Source organism: Microtus pennsylvanicus, chromosome 10, assembly GCF_037038515.1.
Source record: "Microtus pennsylvanicus isolate mMicPen1 chromosome 10, mMicPen1.hap1, whole genome shotgun sequence".
Classification (NCBI taxonomy): Eukaryota; Metazoa; Chordata; class Mammalia; order Rodentia; family Cricetidae; genus Microtus; species Microtus pennsylvanicus.
The window spans coordinates 28240492-28249450 of record NC_134588.1 but is presented as its reverse complement, the minus strand read 5'-3'; the positions used below and the strand labels follow the sequence as shown (position 1 = coordinate 28249450).

Sequence of the window (8959 nt, the reverse complement as noted above, 5' to 3'; positions counted from 1 at the left end):
TCTGAGACAACAAAGCCTTGTCTCTTCAACAGAAGAAATGTATAACCTGCTTTTGGCCCAGAAGGCTGGAATGGAGGTGGCTAGTAGCCCAGTTAATCCTTGTGCTATCTGCAGGGCCAGGCCATGCCTAGCCTTCAAGCTCCCCCAATCAGGAACTAATAACTAATAGTCTAGGTGACCTTTGTGCTATCTGTGTGACTGACCTCACACCAGATCCCACCCCCACCCCCCCAGACCTTGCAGATAACACAGGGAGCCTACCTATCTCCAGAACCCATCTCCAGGGAAGAGGTGGCTCATACTTTAAGAAGAGTTTCAACGTAAGTATGCCTCCTTGAATACACGGTATTGTGTTACACCAGGAAACTTCTTTCCAAGTTATGCAGTACTTAAGTATACCAACAGTCACCTTCCCGGGGTCAGACTCTACAAGTTTGAACCAACGTGAACTACTGAGATTTCCTTGTTGCCTCATGTGGATTGTTCCTCTGATGCCTCTGGCATTTGCAGAGACCCTCATACATGGCATTAACCGTCATCCAGATATATTAACCAAAATGACTACTGTGCTCTGCAGGAGCTGTTGTAGTAGGAGTGGTGGGGCTGTGTCCCCAGCACCCCGGCCGCCTGCTAGCTTATGCCCGAAATAACAACACACAAACTGTATTCATTTAAACACTGCTTGGCCCATTTCTATCTAGCCTCTTCTAGGCTAATTCTCGCACCTGGACTAGCCCATTTCTAATTATCTGTGTAGCCCACGAGGTGGCTTACCAGGGAGATTCTAGCCTACGTCCATCCTGGGTCGGAGCTTCATGGCGTGTGCCTCAGAGAGCACAGCTATCCTCGCATCCGCCCAGGAGAGGGGAGCATGGTGTCTCTGCTCCAGAGAGCAGAGCTGTTGAGTCTGAGCTCACTTCCTCTTCCTCCCAGCATTCTGTTCTGTTTACTCCTCCCACCTATGTTTTAACCTATGAGGGCCAAGGAGTTTCTTTATTGCTTAACCAGTGAAATCAACAGATTGATATAGGACACTCCCACATCAAGGAGCGAACCGTTCAAGGTTACTCTGACTTTCATCTCACTTTGATGCATCTTTGTGGGTTTTTTCCCTTTAAAAACTCTGTATCCTGAGTTTGGGTACCAGGAGAGTTTCCAGGGGCACAAGCCCACTTCTTTGTCTGGCCATCAATAAAAAGGACTTAGAAGTTTTAATTGGCTTAACCAGTATGGTGTCATTAACTGTCTTTCAAGGTTCACTACATTCTTCCAAAGGGCCAGGGTTGGTTCTTGTATTCACAAGGCAGAGCACAAACATCTCTAGTTCTAGGGGATCCAGTGCCACCTCCTGGCCTTCTCAGGTACCAGGCATGTGGTGCACCTACATACACGCAGATTTTTTTTTAATGTGTACTTGCATACATGCACATAAAATAAAAACAGGTGAAAAAATTTTTGAGACCATGTTTTTCTGTGTAAGTCTGGCTGTTCTGGAACTTGCTCTGTAGACCAGGTTGACCTCAAATTCACAGAGATCTGCCTGTGTGTGCCACCACCGCATAGCACAAAAACATTTTTTTTTAAAAAAAAACAAAAATTTTCCATCTGGATGGCTAAATTCCAGAAGACAGAGTCTGAGAAATTCAGGGACTGCTGTCTGTTTCCCTGGCTGCCTTCCTTGTAATACTGTGAACTTCTTGATGTCATCCACACTTTGGTCCTTTGAGTAGCCTGTGTCTTGACACCTCACCTGACCCAAGAAGATCACAGTGTTGTTTGTGGAAGAGGTCAACTACCCTAGAGGCATTCTAGCCAGAACAGCTTGGAATACTATCCGGATTTTCACTTTTTTTTTGTTGTTGTTGTTGTTGTTTCCAAGACAGGATTTCTCTGTGTAACCCTGGCTGTCCTGGAACTCAATCTGTAGACCAGGGGCTGACCTTGAACTTACCACTGCCACCTGGCTATATTTTCACTTTTCATATCCACACTAATCTTTGCCCCCACAAACTTCAGTGTTGGGTAACTTTATTTCTGTTACCTCTTTCAACTTCAAAATCCAGCCCTATGGGCTTCTTTAGTTTCTCTACTCTCTGGCGACCTCTCTTTCCCAATCCCAGCTCTCTCATTCTCACTCCCTCAGGGGGCTCAGATTTCTACCCTACTTGGCTAAGAAACATCCTTAACTAAGATTCACCAGACTCAAGTACAAACTTTTAAAAGCTCCACGGGGACACGTCCACAAAGGCTGTAGTGCCACAAAAGCACTTAGAAGCCCAGAGAGTAACACTTTTTACTGACGACGATTCCCTTGGAAGCCCCACAGAATCCCCTTGTATGAAATCTGAATATCTACTTGCTTGATTTAAAGACTTCTGTATAAAGCCCTTGAAAGGATCCACAGGACCTCCAGCCTCCATTTGGGGCTTACTTCTGGGCCACAGTTCTGCTCCCAGAGCTGAGAACTGTCACGTACCTCAGGAAGTTCTGTCACTGGTATTATAAATTGGGACAGTAAGCTTTTTAAATGCAAAAAATTGTCTTTACCTATTTTCATGACCCACAGGCAGGTATCTGATATAGGACCCAGGGCACATCTCCAGAAGCATCTTTTAAAAACTGTATTCTCTGTAATTGATGGCAAACCACTAGGGAGTACCAGTGTATTCGGCATGTGTTTGTGGACAGAAGTAATGAGGCATATCCAGGTTGACATCAGCTATATTAAAATACTCTGAATCTATCGACCATCATACTAACTTAAGAGACTGTTTAACATTGCTTAGGAGAGCTGGTACAAGCTCAAGAGATAAACAAACCTGTTGCAGTTGTGTGGTCAGAGGTTAGACCCTGATAACCCTAACAAACTAGGCATGACCACCTGCCCTCAGGAGGCCAATTCAAGAGACAAAACAATAGCAAAAACCAGACAAAGGACAATTATTCAATGTGACATATTAGTAAGAAAAACAAAGAGGTCCAGTGGCCTCTATAGGGTCTTAACATGGGTTTTGTAAATATTATTAATGTATATAGGTATTTTGCTTGAATGTATGTCTGTGCATCACAGGTATCCTGCTGCCCGCAGAAGCCAGAAGAAGCTATCTGAACCCCTGTAACTGGAGTAATAGATGATAATTAAACTGGGGTCCTTTGGGAGAACAGCAAGTGCTCTTAAAGAACCATCTTTCCAGCTCCTAGGTTTTGTTTAAATAGAAAGCAAAGGTAGGGCTGGAGAGCTGGTTCAATAAATAAGAGCATGTACTGCATGGGGTCTGTGACTCTGGCTAGTCTGGAACACTCTAGACCGGATTGACCTTAAACACATAGAGATCCACCTTCCTCTTCCTCTCTAGTGCTGGATTTAAGATATATGCCACCACAGATTCAATGCAATGCCCATGAAAATCCCAGCAAAATTCTTCAAAGACTTCAAAAGAATGGTACTCAACTTCATATGGAAAAGCAAAAAACCCAGGATAGCCAAAAAAAAAAAAATCCTGTACAATAAAAGAACTCCTGGAGGTATCACAATCCCTGACTTCAAACTCTACTACAGAGCTACAGTACTGAAAACAGCCTGTTATTGGCATAAGAACAGACAGGAGGACCAATGGAACCAAATAGAAGACCTGGATATCAATCCACACATCTTTGAACACCTGATTTTTGACAAGGAAGCAAAAAATATCAAATGGGAAAAAAGAAATCATATTTAACAAGTGATGCTGGCATAACTGGATATCAAATGTAGAAGAATGAAAATAGACCCATATCTATCACCATGCACAAAACTCAAGTCCAAATGGATCAAAGACCTCAACATAAAGCCAGCCACACTGAACCTTATAGAAGAGAAAGTGGGAAGTACACTTGAATACATTGGCACAGGGAACCACTTCCTAAATATAACCGCCACCAGCATAGACACTGAGAGAAACAATTAATAAATGGGACCTCCTGAAACTGAAAAGCTTCTGTAAAGCAAAAGACACGGTCAACAAGACAAAATGACAGCCTACAGAATGGGAAAAGATCTTCACTAACCCCACATCAGACAGAGGTCTGATCTCCAAAATATACAAAGAACTCAAGAAATTGGACACCAAAAGATCACATAATCCAATAAAAAAAATGGAGTACAGACCTAAACAGAGAACTCTCAACAGAGGAATCTAAAATGGCTGAAAGACACTTAAGGAAATGCTCAACATCCTTAGCCATCAGAGAAATGCAAATCAAAACAACTCTGAGATTCCATCTTACTCATGTAAGAATGGCCAAGATCAAAAACACTGATGACAACTTATGCTGGAGAGGATGTGGGGCAAAGGGAACACTTCTGCATTGCTGGTGGGAATGCAAGCTGGTACAACCCCTTTGGATGTCACTGTGGCAATTTCTCAGAAAATTAGGAAACAACCTTCCTCAAGACCCAGTAATATTACTTTTGGGTATATATCCAAAGGATGCTCAATCGTGCCACAAGGACATGTACTCAACTATGTTCACAGCAGCTTTGTTTGTCATAGCCAGAACCTGGAAACAACCTAAATGCCCCTCGACCAAAGAATGGATAAGGAAAATGTGGTACATTTACACAATGGAGTACTACACAGCAGAAAAGAATAATGACATCTTGAATTTTTCAGGAAAATGGATGGAGCTAGAAAACATTATTTTGAGTGAGGTAACCCAGACACAGAAAGACAATTATCACATGTGCTCACTCATAGGTAGTTATTAAACACAAAGCAAAGAAAGCCAGCCTACAAACCACAGTCCCAGAGACCTTAGACAACAATGAGGACACTAAGAGAGACTTACATAGATCTGATCTACACAGGAAGTAGACAGTAAAAAAAGACAAGATCTCCTGAGTAAATTTGGGACCTTGGGGGAGGGCTGAAGGGGAAAGGGGAGAGACAGGGAGGGGAGCAGAGAAAAATGCAGAGCTCAATAAATATCAAAAAAAAAAAAAGATATATGCTACCATACCTGGTTGCATTGCTCCTGTAGAGAACTGGATTTAGTTCCCAGCACCCACACTGGGTGGCTCACAACTCTAACTCCAGCTCCAGTAGAGCTGACAGCTTCCATGAGTACATATACATGTCTATACACAGATATTTATGCACACAAATAAGTTAAAATAAGTAGGCCTTTAAAAAGAAAAGTGTGTATTATTAGTTCCTGTCATTTTGATGATTTTGCCGTGTCTCGTGTTTTCTGAGTTCCCATCAGTTAACAACTATCTTAATGCTGTTTGTTCCCCGTGGCTTTGGAATGTGGTTATTCTTCATTTCAGTCTGTAGTATTCCTTTAGTATCCTCTGTAGGACTCACTTAATGGCCATAAATCCTTTTAGCCTGCTTTTCTTGTGGAAAGCTTTTCTTATTCTCTTCATCCGTGACTGGTAGTTTTGCTGGGCATTCTAGTTTAGGTTGACACCTGTGGACTTTCAGAACTTGAAGTACATCACATTATTATTTTATTTTTTATACATGATTTATTTTTTATGTTCATTGGTGTGTTGCCTGCATGTATATCCATGTGAGGGTGTCAGAAGCCCTGGCACTGGAGTTATAGACAGTTGTGAGCTTCTGCATGGGTGCTGGGAATTGAACCCAAGGCCTTTGGAAGAGCAGCCAGTGTTCTTAACCACTGAGCCATCTCCCCAGCCCCATTTAGCTTTTTGTTTGCTTGTTTGTTTTGGTTTTTTGAGACAATGTTTCTCTATGTAACAGCCCTGGCTGTGGACCAGGTTGGCCTCAAACTCATAGAGATCCACCTTCTTCCTCTGCCTCCTGAGTGCTGGAATTAAAGGTATGCACCACCATGCTGGGATTCCCGTTTGGTATTTAAATAAGATTTTATTAGATGTGATTTGTGTAAGTACAAATATACACTTGTTCACATACGCACAGGTACCCACTCTTGGAGGCCAGAAGAGGGCATCAGATCCCTAACATGGGTGCTGGGAAACAGTCTTAGTTTCTCTAGACTAGCAGTACACATTCTTACCTGCTGAGCCATGCCTCCAGCCTGTGTTTTTAACTACAGGTTGACATGGGGAGTTTTCTAGTCCCATCTATTTGGTATTTTGCACACCTCTTCTACCTAGATGGACATCTTTCCCCCCTGGATTTAGAAATTTTTCTTCTTGGTATTAGTGAAGATACTTTCCAGGCTTTGGCATGGACTCTTCTTCTTCTTCTATGTCCATAATTTGAAGGTTTGGTCCTTTCATGGTGTCCCAAATGTCTTAAATGTTCCATTCTTGTGTTGTTGGTTTTTTTTTAATTTTCTTTGACTGAATGATCTAATTCTTCTACCTTATCTTCAAGCCCTGATACTGTCTTCACATGACCCATCCTGTTGGTGAGGCCTTCCATTGAGTGTTATATTTGAGCCATCGAGTTTGTATGCATCTAAGGTGTAGTACATGTGAGTGTGTGTCTGTGCTTATTCGTCAGTGTGGGTGTAGGCGTGTGTATGATATGGTGTGCATGTGGAGGGCAGCAGATGGCCTCCAGCTGGCAGTGCTCCGCTTTCTGCCTCGTTTGAGTCAAGGTCTCTTTGCTGCTGTGTGGGCCAGGCTAGCAGGCCTGAGAGCTTGCATAGACTCTCCCCGCTCTGCTTCCCATCTCCCAGTAGTGCATGCTGGGATTGCAGACACATGCCCTCCTGCATCCTGTCTTTGCATGAGTTCTGGGGTTCCTAACGAGTTTCCACACAAATGCTTTTACTCTCTTACCCATCTTCCTATCCCTCCCTCCACCACTGAGTTTTTAATTCCAAGTTTAGGTTTCCTTCAGTGTTTCTGTCTTGCTCTATTTTACATCAGTTGTCTTCCGATTTCATTCAGTTCTTCGTCTTTTCCTGGAATTAACTGAGGACATTATTCCTATCAGTTAAATTCATTTAGGTGTTTATTCATGTCCTCTTTGAATTCTCTGAACATATTTACAATTCTTTCCATTGTCTTTCTTTCTACCTTCCTTCTTCCCTTCCTTTTTTTAATCTACCAGCAGCACGTAAAACTGCACAGGGAGTCATAGCTCCCAGAGGTTCCCTCCAGGTCAAAGGAAGTTCCAAAAATATCTAGGGTTGCTGGTTCCTTGCCTGTGAGAACAGGGGTAAGTAGAGGGGAAAGCAGGTGTCCTCCTCTCACTCATAGGTCCAGTTCTGTGCACAGCTTTTGTAATCCCCCAGCTCCTCAGACCGAACCCACAGGCTGACCTCCTTCTCCGCTTTCTCTACAAAAGTCCTGCTCTGAATGATTTTCCTCCCAACATGGATGCAAAAATCTCCCCAGATGGTCCCAGGCTCAGAGTCTGCAGGGTGGGTCTCTCTGAGCACCAGGCGACCTGTCTTCACAACATTCAGTCCCTCCAGACATAGCAACCATTCAGGTCAGTGTGGTGCTCCTTGAGAAGGTCCTCTGAAGCCTGCATAAATTCCAGACCAACAAGGTAGAATCCTGTAGCACAGATAAAAATAAAAAAAAAACCAACCCAGAGACAGATATGGGGGTCAACCTGAAGATCAGAAAAGCAAAGCAGCCAAGCCATTAGAGAGCTCTTACCTCTAAAAAATCCTCAGACTGAAAGAGAGAGAGTTCCTGTTTCATCCCATCTTATATTCCTCTCTAGAGCTGGGATTAAAGGTGTGTGACTCCCTAGTACTGGAATTAAAGGTGTGAGCCACTACCACATGGATCTGTTTCTGCATTGATCTTATGTAGCCCAGGGTGGCCTTGAATTCACAGAGATCCATCTGCCTCTGTCTCCCAAATCCTGGGATTAAAGGTGTGTGCCACCATTGCCTGACCTCTAGTGGCTTAGTTTTACCTTGTGGTCTTCAGGCAAGCTTTATTTATAAAACATAAATAAAAGATCATTATAGTTCCCCTTTTTGTCTAAAAATTTTAAAAAGGCTATAACTAATATAAGAAAAGCTATATACAATAAATACAGGCAATAAATACATCAACAGAATCACTTCTGTTCAAAATGCTTGATGATCTCTCCCATCAGCCCCCACTGGACCCCATGAGGCTTGATGGCAGTGAAGGTGCACTCACTGTTTGCCATGGTCCCACTTTCAGAAACCAGGTCTTTAACTCAGGCTGGAACTCAAATTCTCTGGAACTTTATCTATGCTGTTCTCATTGTTGACCATTACCATGGGTACTATGGGATGCTTGAAGTTCAGTCTTGGGGTCCCATATATTGCCTCTTGATTGGGGTAGCTGAGGTAGTGCCAGCTCAGCTAGGGGCAGCTGTGTTTCCGATCGTGTATCTGATATCTGTCAGAGAGTTGGATTGTCAGGGTTGCCAGGGATGTGGGCTCTGATCTGAGACATAGGCCGGCAGGTGCTGTAAGTGGGTACCTAAAACCTGGGATTTGGAATGTGGTGTAGTGGTGGCCTCGGACCTGAGGAAAGAGGCAGATGCACCATGTGGATTAGGAGACTACAAAACTGAGGAATTGGAGGGCGGGGATAAGACTCTGGAGGTTGAGGAGTCAGGGTTGGGGGCAGAGGATGTGTGGGCCCTGAGATGCTGGGTGACAGGGGTCATGTAGATCCTATAATATTGGAGGTTAGCGTGCTGGAGGGCAGGAAGATGGGGCCTTTGACCTGGGTGCAAATTCTGCTCAGGTCCTGAGGTCCTGGTGAGTGAGCTGCACATGGTCTCTATGCATTTGGGGCTAGTGTACCAAAGGGAGGGAAATGTGATCTCCGATCTGGGGCGTGTACTCCACTTGGATTCTAAGGTCCTGGGAAAGAGCATCAGCTGAGTCCAAAGGGTGGAAGATTAAAGCTTCGAACTGGGAAAGCTGGGCCTGAGGGTTTCTGAGAAACTGGGAAATGAGGTCCACATGGGTTGGGATGCCAGAGGGAGGAGGTGTGACCTCTAATTTGGAAAGTAAGCTTTTCTTGGTCTTGAGACAC

At 43.8% G+C, this 8959-nt stretch overlaps 1 pseudogene; it reads right to left on the bottom strand.

Moving 5' to 3' along the window:
- Positions 1–7170: 7170 nt before the first annotated feature.
- LOC142858228 (nucleoside diphosphate kinase A-like) lies at positions 7171–8096 on the bottom strand (annotated as a pseudogene).
- Positions 8097–8959: the final 863 nt, after the last annotated feature.